Here is a 22423-nt window from a genome sequence, read left to right on the forward strand (position 1 = left end):
AAATATACAATAAACCAAGCATGTAGTAGGTTCAAGAACAAAAAACGAATGCCTAAAACAGATTTTTACACCAGTGGAATCCCTGTAATTCCGCCTAAACATGGAAAAAGAAAATCTCAAAAACAGATCTTTGTCATATTGTGTTGTTATCGAGCAACGTTTCTAAAGGAAAAGATAGGTATCATTGTTTTATTTGTTTGCTTTCACAAATTTAGTGGTAGAACTGGAGATCCAAATCCCTGCCACTGCTCCATAATACATATTAATTAATAATTCTTGTATACATAGATATGCGTACCCACAGGCCACTTCCGAGAGCCCAATACTGTAATGTTTCTGATTATGACTAGATTGTGATCTATGATGGGTTGTCTTTGTATATAAGATGGTGTTTCGTATAAAACTATATACTGGATGTTAATAATAGACATGAACCCATAAAATTCAACTTGTTTTATATTTAGCAGATGATTATTAATTCAAAAGGATAAATTTGGAGGGGGATGGCTACACTAGTTAAATTCATCCCCAATCTAATTTACACGATTATTTTGAAGCTTCAGCCACATTTCAATGGCCATTGGAGGTGTGAACCGATTCTACAAGTAAATTTCCTTCTTATGACATATGTCCAAATAATTTGCTTCTATGTGTATGAACATGCAAATTTCGTAGTAGAATTACATCTGGACATCCTCAGCTTTAGCGTCGACACCAGCTTCACTGTCCACACAAAATTCATTCCAACACTCCATTTCATGTTTCCAGAAAAAGTTGACACTTCCTCAAGCAATGGCCGCCTGATTTGTGCAAGAAGCAATAATGTTCATATCATTAAATGCAAAAAACTATCATTTCTTCTGTCTACATCTCTAGCCTTAGTCTGCTTGACTCCACGAATTTTCTTAGCTCTGTTCTTACTTTCCTTCAATTTCTTCTTGGATTTCTCTACCTTGGTTGCAAGCCCATTCCTGATAAGCCTATTCTTGGCTTCATATTTCTTGGCATGCTCGAAGTTGTCTTAAATCAAGCCAAACCTTGAAGATTTTCCACCTCCGAATTGGGTTTTGAACCCAAAGAATTGTCTATGAATATTTGACCTCATACAGCTTCTCTTTCAGCATGGAGTTATATACATTTGGCCTACGAGGATGAAGAAAATAAATCAACCACAAATTGCTTCCTTGCAGATAAATGCCTATTAGTCATGAACTTGCGATGTCTGACTATAACGACCTTAGTGTCTACCATTGTTGAGGGTATTCGTCTCTGTCCTTCTTAGGAATCTCGTAGCTTAGGCTCTCCTCGTTGTAAGCTCAGAGGACATAGTCTGCCTCGGTTGTTTAGTAGTAGCAGCAGCATCAATGTTTGTATGCGGAATGGAAAAATCATTTTTGACCTTTGGAACTAACTTATGGAAGTGAAGGAGAACGCGACCACTGTGGAGACTGAAGTAGAGGCGCTCTGATTTGTAGGTATCAATTTTCTCAGCTTTTCTCATGTTATTGGGATTGAAATTGTGATTATGATATCTGTGTGAGCAATTGGTTTCTATCTCATAGTAGAGGATTTACTATTTTCCATAATTACTTGATGAATGGGCTCATCCTTGCCTTTACTGGTTCCATTTGATGAAATATCAGTCATAGTTTCAGAGGGGATACTATCATTATCATTGTTTTTGGTACCAACAAAATCAATGTTACTAACACTGCATTCTCCCTCATGCTGAAAAACCACATTATCCCTCCCCACAATTCCACTAACTCTACAAATGTAGAGTTACCATTGCCATTGTCATTGCCAATTGAAGCTACAAGGGATGATGAGGATAAATCTCTGTTGACTACATTTGTAGTTGTTTTTGTCTTGACAGGTTAATGACTTTAAACGTTGATGTGGATCTATGAAAGATTGCATTACTGTTCCTACTTAGATTCTCAAAGGCAATCCACTAAAATTGCAGGGAAGATAAATAATTTACCCTTCCAACATTTCTCGAGAACCTCTCCTTCTTGCATAGAGTTTGGTCAGCTTAAAGAGTTGGGAAAACTTAGCACAAATGAACTCACGGGTTCTATTCCAGCTGAATCTTCATGGGTTCTATCCCAGATGAATTGGGCTTGATAAAGAAATTGGAGTACCTTAATCTACAATGTAACAAATTGCAGAACAATATTCCTTCATCCAGCATGGGAGCCCATAGGCAACCCTTCCTCCAAAAATGATCTAGCATGGGAGCCTATAGGCAAACCTTCCTCCAAAAATGAGTGAACTAATTGGATCTACTGGTTATGGTTTTGCATCTGATGTTGGCTATGGCTTGGTTGTTGAGATTGGTTCGATGGTTTGGATGTATGAACAAACATTGAGGGAGAGAGGCCAGGTTCATTAGGGACATTTTACCATTTATAAGGCAAGGAAGGGTAAGCGAGATTTAGAGATAGCCCCTTTGGAAAGTTATCAAGAAGTAAGCAAAGATAGGAAGGAATCTCGGTGTATTGAGCCAAAAACGAGAGTCAAACAAGTCCAACAGCAATCGAACCTGTGAGCTCGAACAAGTCCGACAACAATCGAACCGATGAGCTCGAACACGTTTGGCAACAATCAAACCTATGATCTCATTGTGAGGTCATAGGAAACCCTTCTGCTGCAAGAACGCTTCCTCTGGAAAAGTAAACAAAAGTCAAACACGATTCCTCCAGAAAACTAAACAAAATTCGAACACTAGGTCACAAAATTTTCCATGTGTCAATTTGTCATTGGCCAGAGAACAACGAAAATGGGATGTTGGTTTTGGCTGAGATTAATAGTATTTTCCCGACCAACTTCCTAGAGTAACACCTTCGGTGTAAAAATGAATTAATAACTTTACAATTATCTCTTTATGGTGAATAAACAAATAGAAAATCCTATTGAACAAACAACCTCCATGGGATTCCTAAGATCATTGATTCCTAAGATGCCTCATATTGATTAGCTAAAATAAGTCGTTGAAATTATTTTTTCATTCCTTTTATTTTGGAGTTCATTTACTTTATGATTCCAGATAAGCTCCATTTTCTATTCCAAGAAAGACCTCAATCTTTTATCTGCATTGAAAAGAATGGAAAACAAATTCAATCATATGCATACAACCTCGAAACTAAACTTGAATTATTTTATGGTAAGATAACTCACTTGCACCGTATCTAGTCCTTTTGCAACATTAGTTGACTTTTCAATTTGAATCCACTTAGGGAATGTTCAGTTCCCTTGATCCATTGATTTTCAGTGTGGAGGGGTAGTAGACAACATATGGGCCTTCTTCTACTACTCCATTGAGGTAAGTTCTTGGTCATAGGTTGAGATACACTGGAAGTAAAAATTCATTTCCTGAATTGAGTCATTTCTTTCTTTAGTTTTTTTTCTTTGCAAGGGCACCTCACCTCTGATCCAGATCTTTTAACTTCAAGGATGCATTCATAATTGCATATAAAAGAACATATTAACCAAGTAACTTAAACCACATGAAAAGAAGTGGAAATTATAAACAAACATGAGATCAAGGACACAACTATTTGATTACAGCGTTCACCCAATGTGGGCTACGTCTCTAGGCCCTGCTCAATAGTGGGGAGGCCTTCTTTCATTAAGTGGCATCAAAGAAATTAGTTACAAACAACTTTTACAAAAATGACCCTTATAGCTCCAATTTGGATGATGACCTAAAAACAGAGAGCTCAACCGGAAAAACGGATGTCACCACTGGATTTGTGTCACAAAATTGTGCAAAATCAACTATAAATTTGTCGAATTCTGACACTGGCACCTCTAACCCTGTAAGGAAATCTTTTCAACATCTGATTGATACCCTCGCTCAGGGTTTCGCCAATCCTCCACTGTCACTCCCCTAGATTGAATGAATAACTTGGGTTTATATATAATGTTTTCGGGAAGATATTACAATGTAGGTCGTTTAGCTTGTTGGCAAAAGCGTTGATTATAGTGGAGGTGGGTTGGGTTCAATACCTACCCACTCCATTTTGAAACAATGATTATTGAAATTGTTTAGCCCAATAGTTTAATGGAATTGGAGATGTATTAACTTGACAGCAGTTAATGTTTTGAATGGTATGAACCTTTTTTTTATGATTCAAATATGGTTCAGAACCGCTCGATTGGTAGGCCAACGCACATGGTTCGGGCAGGTTCAAGCCCCGTCGATCCCATATTATGTGCCGCTAGTTGTCGCCTCCACGTTATATCATCACACACACACACACATATATATATATATATATATATATATATATATATATATGTTGGGACCCTTGGGCGGTGGAGGGGGTTTGGGCCCGCCACCATGATTTGGATTTTATATAATATATAATAACGATGTTGGCAGGGGTGACAACTCATCACGCCTAGTTTAATATTATTATTATTTTTTAATAAAAAAATAGTCATTTTTTATCTGCCAAAAATAAGGGATATTGGAAAAATTAAGTAGGTGACAAATTTGCCCATTCCGGTGGTTGGATTCCATGCACCGAGTCACTGCCAAATTGTTGCGTCGCTAATACTGCCACTTAGCAAAGTTTGACCAAAACTTTGACCAGCTATAACTTGAGCATATGAACTTGGATTTGAGTGTTATTCACATCGTTGGAATCAGGGCAACAAGCACTACGATCTGGTCTTAGTTTTTCTTCCATCTGGTGACTTTTATTTTTGAGCTATTTTAAGGCCACTTGTACTTTTGGAACCTCCCAGATCATTCTGTTGGGTTGTGTTATATTCTTTCCACGACTAGCACACGTAGTTAACCGGGGGTTAGAGGGGGGGAGGTCATAAGGGGTTTGAGGGGCACCCATAACCCCACTTTATGGGGTCCAGGGCAACGCCCTGGAAAATTTTGGTTTTGGACCCTATGTTAGGTTGGACAGACCCACCTCTGGTTTTTTGCATGATTTTCGTACATGTTTTTTGGACGCGATGGTTTTTTGGTCCATGGTATTGGACGTGATGGTTTTCGGTCCATGGTATTGCATGGGATGGTTTTCGTTCCATGGTATTGGATGCTTCGGCATGTATAAATATGTATTGTAACATTGAAAGGAACATAATGAAAAATCAAGCTAGTAGTCCCGGTTTTGGGATCCAGGGGAAAATCTCTGTGTATATGTGTTTTATGTGTTCTGCTCTCTCATTGTTTATTTTCTATGTTTTAGAATTCTATGCAGGTAATTTCTGTCCGGGGTTAAAACCTACATTTGGTATCAGAGCAGATTTGGCTTCAAGGGGATGCCTTTGTTGCTGATGGGTTTCGCTCGGACCTGTGGTAGACCCTATTCAGTGGGAGATCTGCGAGATCGATTCTGGTGGTGAAAGAAGATGGAGAGCAGTGGAAATATAGAGATAGAGAAATTTAATGGTCAGAGTTTTGAGTTGTGGAAACTCAAGATGGAGGAACTGTTGGTGGATAAAGATCAGTGGATCGTGGTAGATCCGGGTAGGAAATCAATGGGAGTTTCCGATGAAGAATGGAAGAAGTTGGATCGGAAGGCAAAGAGCATAATACGATTGTGTGTCTCAGATTCAGTATTGTTGAATGTATCAGGGGAAGCTACAGCAAAGGCTTTGTGGGACAAGTCAGGGACTTTGTACCAATCTAAGTCTCTGGTGAATAAATTGTTCTCGTGGAAAAATTTGTATAACATGACGATGAAAGATGGAGACTCGGTGACAGAGCATCTGAACGCATTTAATATTGTGGTAAGTCAGTTAGCATCTGTTGATATTAAGATTTTAGATGAAGATAAGTGCATCAGTTTGTTGTGTTCTCTACCAAATTCGTGGGATAGTCTGGTTATTGCAATATGTAGCAATGCAACTGCCTTGCAGTTTGATGAAATAGTCTCAACCTTGCTGATGGAGGAGATGAGACAGAAAAAATATGGAGAGAGAAAATGGTGATGCCCTGTTTGTACGAGGATGGTCCCACAACAGAAACAAAAATAAGTCATCGAGTGGGAGATCTAAATCTAGAGGGAGATCTAAATCTCCAGGAAAACCTATAAAGGTGGTGTGTTGGAAATGCAGAAAGGAAGGCCACTTCAAAAGGGATTGTAAATCTAAAGCTCCTGACAAAAGAAAGGGATCTGATAAGGTTCCTTCTGCAGAGGCGAAAACCACCTCAAATGAAGGTGGGGATGTGTACTTGGCTTCTTCGAGTACACATGTAGATCATGAGGCATGGTTGATTGACTCAGGTGCATCCTTTCACTTCGCTCCCCATAGCGAGCGATTCTGTGAGTATGAGAAATATAATGGTGGTGATGTCTTCTTGGGGGATGACAGGAAGGCTATAATCATTGGTCATGGAAAAGTAAATTTGAAGCTGCAAGGTAGAAGGGTTATAACACTTCCAGGTGTTCTACATATTCCTACATTAGCTAGAAATCTAATTTCTGTTAGTAAGCTGGATGATGCAGGTGTAAAAACAGTGTTCGAGAAGGATACCTGCAAGATGGTTTGGGGAGCATTGGTATTGATGCGGGTAGTTCAGATTGGAACTATGTACAAGTTGCAAGGTAGGATTTTTATTGATGGGTGCAATAGTTCTCTGGTTCATGAAAGTGGAGTAGAAAATCTAGTGGTCTCTGGAGAGAAGACCATGTTGTGGCATCAAAGGCTTGGACATATTGGAGATAAGGGCCTTCGAATACTTCATGGTAAAGGTATGGTAGAAGGTATGAGTAATAGCTCTCTGGATTTTGATTTTGTGAAAATTGTGTATATGGGAAGCAGAATCGGGTGAGTTTCCCCTCTGGTAGTAAGAGGGCGAAACAGATATTAGAGCTTGTGCACAATGATGTGTTTGGATCTGTGAAGGTGCCATCACTGGGTAAGTCTGTGTACTATGTATCATTTATAGATGAATTCTCAAGGAATGCATGGATATATTTCCTTAAGAAGAAATCTGAAGTCTTTGACAGGTTTACAAAATTTAAGGCTCTCGTGGAAAATCAGACAGAGAAGAAGATAAAGTTGTTGAGGAAAGATAATGGTGGAGAGTTTTGCAGCAAGGAATTTGAAGAATTCTGTAAGAAGTGTGGTATATCACGGCAGAAAACTACTCCATATACACCTCAGCAAAATGGAGTTGTAGAAAGAATGAACAAGACGTTGATGGAAAGGGAAGGAAGCATGCTCAGTGGTGTCGGGTTAGGATAGGAATTCTGGGCAGAGGCGGTGGATACTGCATGTTACCTGGTCAACATGTCACCTTCATCAACGTTGGAGGATAAGACTCCACAAGAGGTATGGACTGCTAAGAAACCCTCTCTTTCACATCTGAGGGTATTTGGATGTGATGCATATGTACAAGTTCCAAAGGAGAAACGAACCAAGTTGGATAGTAAATCTGAAAAGTGCATATTTATTGGGTATAAGGATGGTTTAAAGGGTTATAAGTTTTGGAACCCAGTCACACGGAAGGTTGTGTACAGCTGAGATGTGGTGTTCAGAGAGGTGAAAGATGTTATTAAACATGAAGTCCAATGAAAGGAACATGAGAAGATAGAGTTTGAGCTAAAGGAGGAAGAATCAGACTCTACAGCAGAGGAGGAATCAGAAGATGAAGAGCCACAAACTCTGGCTGTGAGAAGATCAATTCGAGAAAGAAGGCAGCCTAAAAGGTATAGTCCATCTACTTTCTGTTCAAATTTTGCTTTATATATTACTGATGATGATCCTATAACTGTGAAAGAAGTAGTAGATTCAGAGAATGGAAAACTCTGGAAAGAGGCCATGGTTGATGAAATGGAATCTTTGCACAAAAATGAGGCTTGGGATCTGGTGGAGTTGCCGGCTGGAAGGAAACTCATTGGCTGCAAATGGGTGTTCAAAAAGAATACAAATGCAGAAGGAAAAGTGGAGAAATACAAAATTCGGTTGGTAGCAAAAGGTTATTCCTAGGTGCCAGGAATTGATTTTGGTGATATTTTTTCTCCTATTGCCAAGGTAACTTCTATTAGATTACTTTTATATGTTGCTGCTGCTTTTGATTTTGAGGTAGAACAGATGGATGTGAAGACAACATTTTTTCATGGGGATTTCGAAGAGGAGATCTACATGAAGCAACCTGAAGGCTTTGCAGTGAAGGGTAAGAAAGAAGTAGTATGCAAGTTAAAGAAGTCTTTGTATGGGTAAAAACAGTCACCAAGGATGTGGTATCATAAATTTGATACATTTATACAGGGACTTAGCTTCACCAGAAGCAAATCAGATCACTGTGTGTATTTTAAATTAATTGGTGACTGGATTATTTATCTGGTCTTGTACGTGGATGATATGTTGCTAGTTGGAAATGACAAAGAATTTATCCAGGATTTGAAGACCCAATTGTCCTCCAAATTCGACGTGAAAGATCGTGGTGCTGCAAACTATATTTTGGGCATGGAAATTAAAAGAGGTCGGGAAAAGAGGAAGTTGTGGTTAAACCAGAGGAAGTATGTCGAGACAATACTGCATAGGTTTAATATGCAGGATAGTAAACCGGTGAAGGTTCCTATTCCTGTAGGTGTGAGGTTATTTGCTGAGTAGTGTCCCAAGACATAAGAAGAGGAAGATGACATGTCCCATGTTCCATATGCAAGTGTAGTCGGTAGCCTGATGTATGAAATGGTCTGTACTAGACCAGACATTGCACATGCAATGGGAGTATTGAGCAGGTTTATGTCAAAACCAGGGAAGGAGCATTGGACAGCAGTGAAGCGGGTTTTTAGGTATTTGCGTGGCACTAGTGATTATGGTTTGTGCTACCAAGGAAGACCAAGATTGGACAGAGTGTTGGATATTCATGTCTTTGTTGATGCAGACTGGGTTGGAGATCTGGATCAAAGAAGATCTACAAGTGGGTATGTGTTTAACCTATTTGGAGGTGCAGTGAGTTGGATGAGTAAGAAACAACCTACAGTGGCACTATCAACTATAGAGGCAGAATACATGGTAGCCACTCATGCAAGCAAGGAAGCAGTTTGGTTGCAGAGATTGTGTTCAAGTATGGGGTTAGTACAGGAAGCTATAAGGATAGACTGTGATAGCCAAAGTGCAATTTTCTTGGCAAAGAACCCTGCATATCATTCAAAGACGAAGCACATTGATGTTCAGTATCACTTTGTGAGGGATATGATAGAAGACAAAAAGGTGTTGCTGGTAAAGGTGGACACTTTGAAGAATATTGCAGATGCATTGACAAAATCTATGAGCGTTGAGAAGTTCTCTTGGTGTAGAGAAACAATGGGTGTTGCAAGGGTGGATAAATGACTAAGCTCTTTTGTGCCCCCCTGTGGAAAGAAAACAACAAGTGGGAGAATTTTTGGTTGTGTTATATTCTTTCCTTAACTAACCCACATAGCTAACTGGGGATTAGAGGGGGGGAGGTCATAGGGGGTTTAAGGGGCACCTGGACCACAGATAATTTTGGTTTTGGACCTTATGTTAGGTTGGGCAGACCCACCTATGGTTTTGTGCATGATTTTCCTACATGTTTTTTGGACGCGATGGTTTTTCAGTCCATGGTATTGGACGCGATGGTTTTCAGTCCATGGTATTAGACGCGATGGTTTTCGGTCCATGGTATTGGATGCTTCAGCATGTATAAATATATATTGTAACATTAAAAGGAACATAATGAAAACTCAATCTAGTAGTCCCAGTTTTGGGATCCAGGGGAAAATCTCTATATATATGTGTTTTATGTGTTCTTCTTTCGCATTTTTTATTTTCTGTGTTTTAGAATTCGTATGCAAGTAATTTCTGTATGGGGTTAAAGCCTACACATTCTCCCCACTAAGGGGCTTTTGGTCCTCCAAAAGCATGACCACATTTTGCACATTGCATGCGTCCTTGTCAAACCATACTTTCAACATCTTCATTGCATGAAAATCACGTACATTCCTTGCAATCACCTACAAAGCCACACATGACTCAAACAACCCCATACTTGTCGAGAGTTTATAACACACATTCTTTGGTCAAGTTTACGTTATAATAGAAATCGATACCCCAGCTATTAACAAAAGGCCAAAAACATCATCATTCCTTTAATAAGTGATGTAAAACACATCATCACTTTTACAATTATTCGCAACACATGATTTACAAAATGTGGCTAGGACAAGCTACTATAACTAGTAAAAGCATCACTTACTCATCAATGTGAACCATGAGGAGTGTGGCAGATTTGCTTGTTGAACATCTTCACTATATGGCTTCTTTATCAGTGCTTTCTGGGCATGGATCATGATGAGGCTCATCAATAGGTAAACTACACGAGTCACAATACCACTCCCTAGCTTATTAAATTGACTTTTCTCACATTTATTTACATATTTTGTTATATTTTTCCTAGTGAGAAGAGTAAAGGTGAGTTACTATGTCATGTGGCATAATGTGTGTTAAATGCAGGAATTGGAGTAGTTTTGGGTTAACTTAAGTGCAAGAATTCAAAGTAGGCAAGCAAGAGAGATTTTAGGATTTGGTCTCCCTCCTTAACTCTTTAAATCATTCGAAGATTCCTCCACTCTATCTCATAAGCTTGGTGTCACTGGCATCCAAGCAAATTGATTTCATTGGCAACCAAGCCAATGATAGTCAAGCAAGACTTATTATTTATTTAGGGAGTAAAGTATCCCTATATACTAGGGAGCTATTAGTAGCTCTAGTTTTGTATCAATAAGAGAGCTAAGGGACTCATTAGGATTCTATTTTTTGTTGTAGCTAAGAGGCCATTTTGAGCTAAAACATTTTGATTGTTATTGTTATGATGTATTTGACATTTTTATGATAAGGAGAAATTATATTTTGATCCAGCACTGAGTTGACTTAGAGGGCTAAAGCTCTTGGGTTGGGGCCCAACCCTAGTAGAAAAAGTTCCTCTTTGGTAGTTGTATTATTAACTTAGAATGATAGTTAGCTATTGATTTTTTTTGCCCTATTTAGCGTAACAGGTTATTTTAATTTTTGCTTTACCTTGTTTTCGTTAGTTTGAAGAGGTAAATCAGTATTGTAGTTTAGTGGAGGAGATTATACCAGAAAATATTGTGACAGTGGCCCCTATCTCATCTCCCTCATGGGATCATGATTAGAGGACCCCACTCTCACAGCCCCAAAAATAGAGCTTGTCTTTTGCTTATTGCATAGATTGAGTTTCATTCTCAGCTAGATAATTGTTTATGATTTCTTGGAAGCATGTGTAGTTGTTATCTTGTTTCTTAAGCTTTCTATAGCTTAAAAGGAAATTCATTTCATAGAGCTAGTCCTTAATACTAGATAGATAAAAAATTTCAAATTCAACTCATCTTTTCCATATAAACTTTTTCAAATTCAACTCATCTTTTCCATGTGAACATGTAGTGATTTATAAATGAAAAGAGAAACATGTTTTATTACAAGGATTGTTGATCTATAGGAAGGGACTCCTCCAACCAGCTTCACCTATGTCTTCTCCACCTTTTGTTGAGGCATACTAGCCCATAATCCAAACCTCTGTTTTCTATCGACCGTGAGCAAGCTACCTTAGGAAAAGTACGACCTCCTTGGGGTGTTGGGCTTGGCCTTGGGAATTTTTCACCTTACCTACAAATTATATAACTTGCATGCACCCCTCCAACATCTCATCTCACTATCCTTACCCTCCAAGACCTCTCAGCTAACTTCCTGTAGCAGTTCAGGACATCTTGTTGCAAATCAGGACATCCTGTAGCAGTTTCCTGTAGCAAACCTATAGCAGCCTGTTTTGACCATGTTTTGACTTGAAATGATAGAATAACCTAGTATAGGAGTAGGTTAGCTCCTTAGCTTGGAATCCATGACCAAAAGTTCCAACTAGACCAACCTTGCCATTCCTTTCCCTCCTGCAAGATCAGATAACATTAGCTTTTATATTTTTGAAGTTATCAATTAAGACTTTTTCTGCAAATGTGAATGAGATAGTTAATGTATGCATGTTTGAGTTCTGAGAATTGCAAGATTAGCATAGTTTCCTTTCTACAGGTAATTTGTTTCATTTCATAGCTAGATGATTTATGACATCTCATAGCATTTACCATCTGGTAACTCTCATTTCCTAAATAGACAAGCATTTACTTTTCCTACACTATAGCTAGATTTACATTCAGTGTCAGTAGTCAAGCTCCCTTTAGTTCAATAGAGGACTGGTCTGGGACCCTAATGGTCAAGTGCCCCAGTTGAGAAGTGACATGAGTAGAATGATGCATCTGTTGTGTATAAAGCACTATCACCTACAATATTTTACGAAACCCCAGGTTGATAAAGTAAAGTTGCTAGCCCTAGGAGTTGCAGCATTCTTGCTGCAATATTGAGGCTCATCACTTTTTGGTGCCATTACTGGGGATGTGTCTAGGTAGATCTAATTTCTTCTTTTTCTTTCTAATTTTCATTCAATAGGTAGATGTTATTCATCTTTCCTTTTTGTTTTCCAATTAATTCTAAAAACCACATAAAAATAAAAAAAATATTTCATGCCTCGTAGGGGTAGAGACAATTTAGGGAAATTCTTACCAAATATCCCCACACCATCAAACATTCAACCTTCCCTCTTCTTCGGTGACTGTCAACTTCCCTCTCTGACTGCAGGGGAATTAGAGGACCCATTAGGTGAACAACCAAAGATCTTTGAAGAGCCTATTGGGGAAGAAGAAGAAGGAACCATTACACACACTTACACCATGGATGAAGATAGAAACAAGGGTGATTTTCCCATTAAAGAGACTAATGGAGATGCTAGGATGAAAAACATAAGCCTCTCTGCCCTTCCTCACTTCTATGGCTTAACCTCAGAGGACCCTGATACCTTTTTGTTTGAGTTTGTTATCATTTGAATAACTTATGAGTATACCTCTGACGACTAGAAGTTGAAATTGTTCCCATCCACCCTTAAGGATGCAGCCTTGTGCTGGTTCATGGGTTTACTTGGGGACAACATCACTACTTGGGCTCAAATGCAACAAGCTTTCAACAACAAGTACAAGGACTATTGTAGGTCCAAAGACACCAAAGAGGAAATCTTTAGAATGACCTTGGGACATGATGAATCCTTGGAATATTATGAGGAAAGGTTCCAACTCAATTACAAAAGGGCCAGATGCACCCTTGATCCTGAACCACTCAAGTTAGTCCTTCTTAGAGGAATCAGGGAGGACATTCTGGAAACCCTAAAAATGCTATCTAGAGGGGACATTTATCAACTATCTTATGATGATATCAAGACAGTTTTCAAAAACCATTCTAGGGCTACTAGAAAGAAGGGTAGGGCTAGTCAAGCTTTGGCCAGTTCCTCTTCGTCCAACACATATATCAAGAGTGAAATTGGAAACATGTTGGAAGACTTTAAAAGTGAAATGTTTCACACCCTTGCTTTGCAAATGGACACCATGCAGATCAAGAGGAAGCAGGAGGAAGAAGAGAGAGCCTTAGCTATCTTTTCCCCTAGATGCACTATAAGGCACCCCGAAATGATTTCCATTGAATGCTATAGAGGTCTGCTCGATCTGTGAGGAAAGAAACTCTAAATATAAGTTCCCTTCTCTGCCCAGATTGAAGGTTGTATACTAAGAGGCTGAAGGTGGGGCTGAAAAAATCTATTATATCAATCAAAGGAGGCCTCAATGACCTCGACCATACCAGCAGGGCATGCAAGGGGAATCATATTCCTATTACCATCCCAATCAGACTGCATCCCTTCCCCCTTCATGTTCTCCTGCTCATCCTTCATGGTCCACACCTTCTCCTTTGTCTTATGCACCTCAATACCCTCCTCAACCTTCCAATCAATCATTTTAGTCATATGCTCCTGCACATCCTCAGTGGAATACCCCATCATAAGGTTGGAAGCCTCCATTCAACCAAACTCCAACCTTATTGCCTCCACCTCAATATCAAACACATCTCCTTCGTCCTGCTCCACCTAAGAAACCTCAGATGTCTGCTCAACCAAATCCTAACCTAAACAACAAACATGCACAATAGGTCTATAGTGGAGAGACATCCTACCCTGCCTATGCTATGGAAATTCAAGAAATCAACCTCAGGTTTGGAAGAGTGCTTGCAGATAACCAACATCCATCTCCACGTAAGGATCTTGAAGAGGAAAAGAAAGAGAGTGATCCTAAATCCAATCCACCTCCTTTTCCTGAAAGATTGATCTATCCTAGCCAGTACACCCCAAAAGAGACTAAACTTCTAGGAGAATTGAAAACCTTGTGCATTAAAATCCTGCTCCTCCAAGCCATCAGGGATGTCCCCGTATACAACAAGCTAATCAAAGATAAATGCTTCAAACATCCTGGGAGAAGAAAGAAAAACACCCCTACCATTAATTTCATTGGACTATTGTCTGACTTAATGCTGGGGAGAGTGATTTTCCCAAAGTATCTAGACCATAGAATTCATGTGGTATATGTGCACATTGATGGAATCATTGTCTCCCACACCTTGATTGATCTTGGGGCTTCCATCAACATGGTGACTAAGGAGACCATGCTCAAACTGAATCTCCAAGGGTCCTTAAGAAATACCACAACAATATTGCAACTTGCAGACAGATCCACAGTAGCTCGCAAGGGAGTTGTTGAGGATGTGACGATCTCTATTGACACCTAGGAGTACACCATTGACTTCTTATTTCTCCAACCCAAGACAAAATTAAATGATTATCCGTTCATCCTTTGAAGGCCATGGCTAGCTACCGTTGATGCTTAGATAAGTTGCAGAGCTAGAAACATGACCATTAAAAATGGGCATTTATCCAAATAGTTGGTCATGTACCCTCCTTCTTAACCATCCTAGAAAATGGTGTACCCTTATGGATAGAAGAGGAGGAGGAAGATGAATTATACCATACCACATACTACCCAATCTATACCCTAGATGTTATTATAGGAGGGGGGAAACCTAATGAAGATGACCTCATTGATCAAATCCTCCAGAACTAGCCCCCCAGCACCATGCCTCTTGATGATCTAGTGAAGAAATATGAAGATAACCCTTGGATTGATTTGTTTCTAGTTGACTCAAGTCCTACTCATATCAAAATGGTATAATTTGGTCCATCTAAAACATTGAAAATCAACCCCTCTCTCTCAGCCCATCAAGAAGAGAAGTTGTGCAACATGCTGAGAGAGAACGTGGATGCTTTTGCCTGCAGCTATAAGGAAATGAAGGGATAGCATCCTTTGTTGTGTACTCACCATATCTACATTAAGGAAGGATGCAAACCAGTGCACTAACCTCATAGGAGAATGAACCTAGCCCTCAAAGACATAGTCAAACAATAATTGTAGAAGTGGTTGGATGCAGGCTTCATTTACCCCATCTCAAATAGTGAGTGGGTGTCCCCTCTATTTTTGGTCCAAAATAAGAATGGAAAGTGGAGGATCTATGTGGATTACAAAGAGCTAATCAAAGCCACTAAGAAATACCATTTTCCTCTACCTTTCATTGATTAAGCCTTGGATGGTCTTGTAGGGAAGACGTTCTTCACTTTCCTAGATGGATTGAGTGATTATAATCAGATCCTTATCAGCCCATAGGACCAAGATAAACCCACCTTTACTTGTCCTTGGGGCACCTTTTCTTATAGGGTCCTTCCTTTTGGATTATGTAATGCCTCTGCCACTTTTCAAAGGGATGTTCTAAGTATCTTTGCTGAGTTACTCCATGACTCTGTAGAAATCTATATGGATGATTTCACTCCCTATGGGTGTGACTTCCTGGAGGCTCTCTCTAACTGGGGGAAACTATTAAATAAGTGCATTGAAATAAACCTATCACTTAGTCTTGAGAAGTGTGAATTTTTTATGAATGCAAGGACTATTTTGGGTCACTCAATATCCTAGGAAGGACTACAACTGGACCCAAATTAAATTTCCATTTAAAAGGGTCCCTACTCCTCAAAAGCAGAGGGATGTCAAGAGTTTCTTGGGCCAAGCTGGATATTATAGGATATTTATCAAAGACTTCAGCAAAATAGTCTCACCATTATTTGACTGCTAGCTAATGACTCTAAATTTTGCTGGTCAGAAAGTTGCCAAGAGGCCCTAAAAATCTTGAAGGATAAGTTGACTACTACACCCATACTCAGAGGCCCAAATTTGGCTCTTCCTCTCCACATCCATGCTAATGCATTTGACAAATATATAGGAGCAGCTCTAGGCCAGATAGATGACATGTTACCTTATGCCATTTACTTCATTAGAAAAAATCTGTCCAATGTTGAATTGAACTACATTGTGACTGAAAAGGAACTCCTAGTTGTTGTCCACTACTTGAAGAAATTCAAACACTACATCATTGGTTATCAAGCCTTTGTGCATATTGACCATGGTTCTATCAAATACTTAATGAGCAAACCTAATATGAATTCTAGAATTATTAGATGGTTGCTTTTATTACAGCAGATTGATTTAACTATCATTAATAAGCCAGGTAGAGAAAATGTAGTTTCAGATTTTTTTTTTTAGACTTGCTTTGCCTATAGGTGAGGAAGGAATGGTTGATGATCAGTTGCCAAATGAGCATTTATTTTCTATTTCATTTCTCTCTCCATGGTTTGTTGACATAGCCAACTACCTAGTTGCTGCATAGTTCCCTCCAAATCTGTCATCCAGGGAGAAGAGAAGAATTGTAAGGAAGAGCACCTCATTCACTTGGATTAGGGGAAATCTCTTCAAGATATGCCCAAATCAAATTTTTAGGAGGTGTGTCAGGGAGGAGGATGTCTTTGACATCCTTATAGCCTGTAATGATGGGCCTTGTGGAGGTCACTTTCCAGCTAAGAGAGCAGGTTTTAAGGTACTGTCAGCTAGCTACTACTAGCCCACTCTCCACCAAGATGCAAGAAGATGCACTAGTTGATGTGATCAATGCTAGAGGATGGTAAAACCTACTCCAAAGGATGAAATTACCTTGCAACTGTAGGAGAATCTAGAGCCATTTGACAACTGGGGCATGGATTTCATTGGGCCCATTGATCCACCATCAAGGAAGAAAATGTACATAATTGTATGCACTGATGATTTGACAAAGTGGGTTGAGACCAAGGTTGTAAAGGTATAAATAGAGGAGAAAGTAGTTGAGTTATTAAGGGAGAATGTATTCTACACATTTGGGTACCCTAGAGAACTAGTCATCGATTAGGGAGCTCAATTCACATCACATCTAATCGAAAATTTGTTGAGGCGGCATGGGATAAAACACAGGAAGTCAATTTCCTATCATCATCAGGCCAATGGACAAGTAGAGGTCACTAACAGAGCATTGGAAAGCATCATCACTAAGGTTGTGAGCAGCAAAAAAAAAATATTGGGTTGATAGACTAGTGGAGGCCACTTGGGCCTATAATACAACCTGGAAGACAACCACTGGTTTCACCCATTATGACTTGGTCTATGTAAAGAAGGCTCTGCTCTCCATTGATTTTGAGTACAACACCTTGAGAATGGAAGCACAGTTAGATTTGGATGTTACAAAGGTACAACAGGAGAGGTTGCTCCAACTAAATGGTCCGGGTGAATTCAGGATGCAATCCCTCATACACACTAGAGTTATCCAAGTATAGAGGAAGTTTTTGCATGACAATAACATCAAGGAAAAGGTTTTTCAATAAGGTAATTGGGATCTTCTATAAATCCAGGTTCAAGGATTTCAAAGGAAAATTGATGACAAGGTGGTTAGGCCCATATTTGATAGAGAAGTTCCATGACAATGGGGCTGTTCAAATCAGGACCATTGATGAGGACGGTATTCCCTTGCTTGTCAATGGATACTAATTGAAAAATTACAAAATACCTATGTCTAGGGAGGAGTTCATCAACACCATTAATAAGGATGTAAATGTGATTGGAAGTGTCTTAACTTCTAAATCACACAATTCTTGAAAAAAAAATTATTTGTGAAAATAGAAAAATAATAATGATAATAATAATAATAGAATATAGGTCAGGATGAAAACCTCTATGAGGCATCCAAGGCAAACTCTTGGGTTGAAACCTCCTTGAGGTAGCCCAAGAGTGAAAAAATAAAAATAAAAAGATCCTAGGGTGAAAACCTCCCTTGAGCCACCCAGTGCAGGCAAGCAAGTTGAAAATTTCTCTTGAGGTAGCCTATGTGTCTTTCAAAACAAAACAAAACAAAAAAGAGAAAAGAAGAAAAAACCAAAAACAAAAAAATACCACGACAGGGAACTCAAACCTGTCCACTAATAAATTTTGTGATTTTGCAGGTTTTTGAAGGGAGTAAAAGATGTAGAGCTACAGGGAAATCATGCCAAGTTTCATCCCATTTATCCCTCCATCAACTCCATCTCATCCATTCCTACCATGTCCTTACCACTCATATCCATTTTCAGACATAAAAAATCATTTTTTTGCATTTTTTGGCTTGCTACAGGATGTCTTGTAGCTGCTACAGGAAGATCGTGTAGCACTATAGGATGTCCTAAAATGCTACAGGAAAGGGGACCCGATAGGAAAATAATCATGCATTCTTATCTTAGGTTGATTGGGAACCTTACACCTCATTATATCTCACCCGTCATCCATGCATCCCTAGTCCAATCCACCATATCCATACCTAGCTTTGTCTCATTCAAGGAAAAACACAGGAAAATGTCCAAAAATTTAATGAAAAAGCCAGAGGACATGTCCTCGCTTGCCTCAACCATTCACTACTACATCAGATCCCTTGCATCATCCTCCAACCCCTACAACACTACCCATCATTGAAAAAAGGAAGAAAAAGGAAGCTACAAGATTCCCTGTAGTAGCTACAACATCTCCTATAGCAGCATGTGCCATTGCGGCAACTAGCATGAGCCTAAATGTTTCTTCCCAACCAAATAAAAGAGGAGTGCCATCATCTTTGAATACCTTGTTTCTCCTAGCCAAAGCTCCACACCAGCAGCATCAACAAAGATGTATCAAGCACCTACACACATGAAACAACAAACAGTCAGCTATACAAGCATGAATGAATACACAGGAAGAAGGCAAAGGAACACTTCCCTGAGCAGCAAAACATAAGGCCAATCCTCCAACATGCATCGATCAACAAAAGGTAGGCATAGATATGGAAACTTACCCAGATCTTACCTAAGTATGATATTATGGAAAATACATAAATGTTGAAGAAAGGTCTTTTTATAAGTTGGAGGTGGCTAGTTAACTTGGCCACCCTCAGCTTGCGATAAAAAAAGTGAACTCCCAGTGATCATGCCACATCAGAGTGTCACATTGGTGGAAATAAGTTAAAAAGGTGATCGAATTATTTAAGGGGGAGTAAGTGATGATTATGAGGAACAAGTGAATGATCACCAATGGTGGGCCAACAATCCCAATTACGAAATCTTGTACCACTTATAGCCAGCACAACGCTCCGAGCCTCGACCATAAATAGCATAAACCCCAAACTTTCATGCACTTTTTTCCTCATTTCGATATCAAAGAGATAGGGACAAGATCTGGAAGCCATAGAAAATTCAATCCCTACTCTTCCCATCCTATAGGAGACAACTACAGGAAACGGCTACAAGAAACTTAGAAGAATATAGGAAGCTACAGGAGGCACTGGAATTCCACAGGAAGTTTGCAAGGGGGTGCCTAGGGTCAACTTGGTGATCAATTGGAATAATCCCAATCATTGCAGTGAAAATTAAGTGGTCCATCTCTCCTTTTTCCATGCTTTGATAATTGATAAAATCTACACTCTTTTAGTAATTACAGTGATCTTGTGAATTAGACAGGGTTTGGGTCTATATGAGAAAAATTTTGTGGAATTAAGGAATTGTATAAATTACAGTCATCCATTAAGAAAGTTAAGCTCTCAACCACCCTGAAATCCATACTGAATCTATCCTACAAAACCTCCTGCACTTAGCTAAAACAGAGAAGAAAATGGGAGGGGGATTCAATAGAAGAGAACCCATAGATACATCAATAATTCACCTTCATCCCACTGTGGTAGATATCTTTAGGAGGCATCAATAGTTCGGCTTATTTGATTTACTCAAGGTATATGATGATGATTTAACCTATGAGTTTTCCATGTAACTAAACCCTCAAGCAAGAACAAGTGTTATCACTATGGTGAGAAGGTTGTCCATTACCGTCAACCTTGATCTGATCAGCAAAGTGACAACACTTCCTCTAGGGATTTAATGGAGAAAGGAGGACAAGGCCAATAGCACCTTTTCTAAGAAAAAATTCTTCCTAAATGATGAAAATCCAATTGAAGACAAAAATGGGGTCAGAAGGGAGAGCCTTCCCTATCCATGGGATGAGGTGAGCTACCACATCCTTAAGTACATTTCTTGTGAAGGGAGACTAAGTGTAGTCTATGGCTACCAATTCAGACTCCTCCATGAGTTGAGATTCAGAGATAGAGTACCCATAAACCAAAGGCTTAGTGTGCCTTATTTCCTTTTACAATCCATTATAGACATGAGTGAGAAGGTGAAAGAAGGGAAGCACCAACAGTTAGCACACCATGGTCTCATCAAGCTAATAATGGAAGATGCCTTAAGCCAATTGAGAATTCATGTTCTTTGGTCCACATTTAGGGACATGGATAGAGAAGCCTTCCTTGAAACCCAAGCCCTTGAGCATGGTGCGACCCCAACCTCTAGTGCTCGAGAGGAAGGAGAAGAAGAGGAAGGACAAGAGGAGGAAGAGGGCGAAGAAGAAGCAGTGGTTGAAAATATAGAAGAAGAAGAAGGAGAGGAGGAGTAGAAGGCAGAGACCAGCCCTGAGAAAAATATTGCACTTGAAGAAGAGGAGATATCCCCAAGATTGTCTCTTGAACCCACTAAAAAGGAGGCAACTGCTGCCTTGGCAGCCTTGAGCACACCCATCAAGTCTAAGAGGAAAAGGAAGATTCCCCTATATTTCAAAACAAGAAGAGGCATTAAGATTAGGAAAGGGAAGCCATAAACACAAACAAAAACCCCCATCATAATTGAATAATTACCAAGCAAGCAGGAGGAGCTACAGTCCATGGGTATGAAGGTTGAGAAAGTCACATCACCAGAAGAAACCCCAAAGGCTACCATCACCTATGTCAAGAAACCTGTCACTAGGTCAACATCATCTAAGAAAACCAAGGCACCTGTAACCCTCCAATAGAAAGAAAAAGGCGTACTACAGTATCCCCAAACAGTGCTACAGGAAAGACAGAGAGAGCCACAGGAAGAGCAGCAGGGGCATAAAGAAGGCAAGGAAGCAACAAAACAAGTATAGAAAGGGGCAACTTCTCCAAAGAAATTTGAGGGATATTTTCCAGAGTTGTAGAATCCTAGCACACAACCAAATATGAGCTCTTACTACGAGTTCATTGAGGGAGGAAGAGTGATACAATAGAAATTTGCAAGCGCTCTCTTATTTAAACTTGAAAAAGAAAGAGGAAATACACATCGATGGATGAAAATTGCTAAGTCAAAGAAAGTAGAAGATGTGGGGCATATGGAAGAAAAACTCATAGAGATGGGCAAGGAGTTGAGTGAATTGAGAGATAGAGAGAACACAGTTGCAGGCAGAAAACACATGGCTGAGGAGGGAGTTGCAAGTGAAGGAGAGCCAATTATCCACCATGGAAAGCCTCTCCCTAGAGGCACTTCAATGCAGGCTGCCATCCAAATCATATGGACTATACCTCAAATATCAATGGATGTAGTTTCAAATTAAGACATTGGCACAATAGGGGACCATGCCATTCCAAGATTATAGGAAATTCATCGAGCTATGTGACAATATCACCCTTGAATACAAGGCCAAATTATCTAAATTCTACCTGCACAACCTTGCCTTGACAGACTTGAAGGTGTGGGACACCAAAGCAAAGTTGGTGGACTTGCATCTGATGTCCCTTGCTTCATGGATGAGGCGGGAGGAGGCTAGGGCTAAGGAGGTGAAGAGAATAGTAGAAAAACAAGAAAGAGATCCCCTCTAAATCAGAGAAAAGCAAATAAATTCCATGGTTGTTATTAGTAACCACAAAATCATTTCCAATGATGCTCAACTTGCACCAAGATACCTGGCTACCCAAGAACATGTCATCTCCCATTTTGAGAACACTTTAAGATTGTTGGGGATTGAGAGCCAACAAGCATGCCAAAGGAGATGGAATAACCTACCACACAGTCTCTGGATCAAGGAGTACCACTCTCCTGAGAGATTGAGAAATGAATTGGAAAGGACACCCATGTATAAGAAGGCCATGCAAAGACTGAAGATCAATTGGATTGGACTAAAGCTCAGTCCACCTTTTCTATTGGGTTTACTAGAAGGTAGGAAGGAAGAAGAGGAAAGAAAGCAGTGGGAAGAGATAAAGAAAAATGCAGGGTTCTATCCTCAAGAAGAGACAC

General features: G+C 39.6%; 1 pseudogene; it reads right to left on the minus strand.

Moving 5' to 3' along the window:
• Positions 1-826: 826 nt before the first annotated feature.
• Positions 827-1251, minus strand: LOC149157644 (small ribosomal subunit protein eS24z pseudogene; annotated as a pseudogene).
• Positions 1252-22423: the final 21172 nt, after the last annotated feature.

The sequence above is a fragment of the Pinus tabuliformis genome, chromosome 5_2 (assembly GCF_031772625.1).
Source record: "Pinus tabuliformis cultivar Carrire ecotype Pingquan chromosome 5_2, CPIR1, whole genome shotgun sequence".
NCBI classification, from domain to species: Eukaryota; Viridiplantae; Streptophyta; class Pinopsida; order Pinales; family Pinaceae; genus Pinus; species Pinus tabuliformis.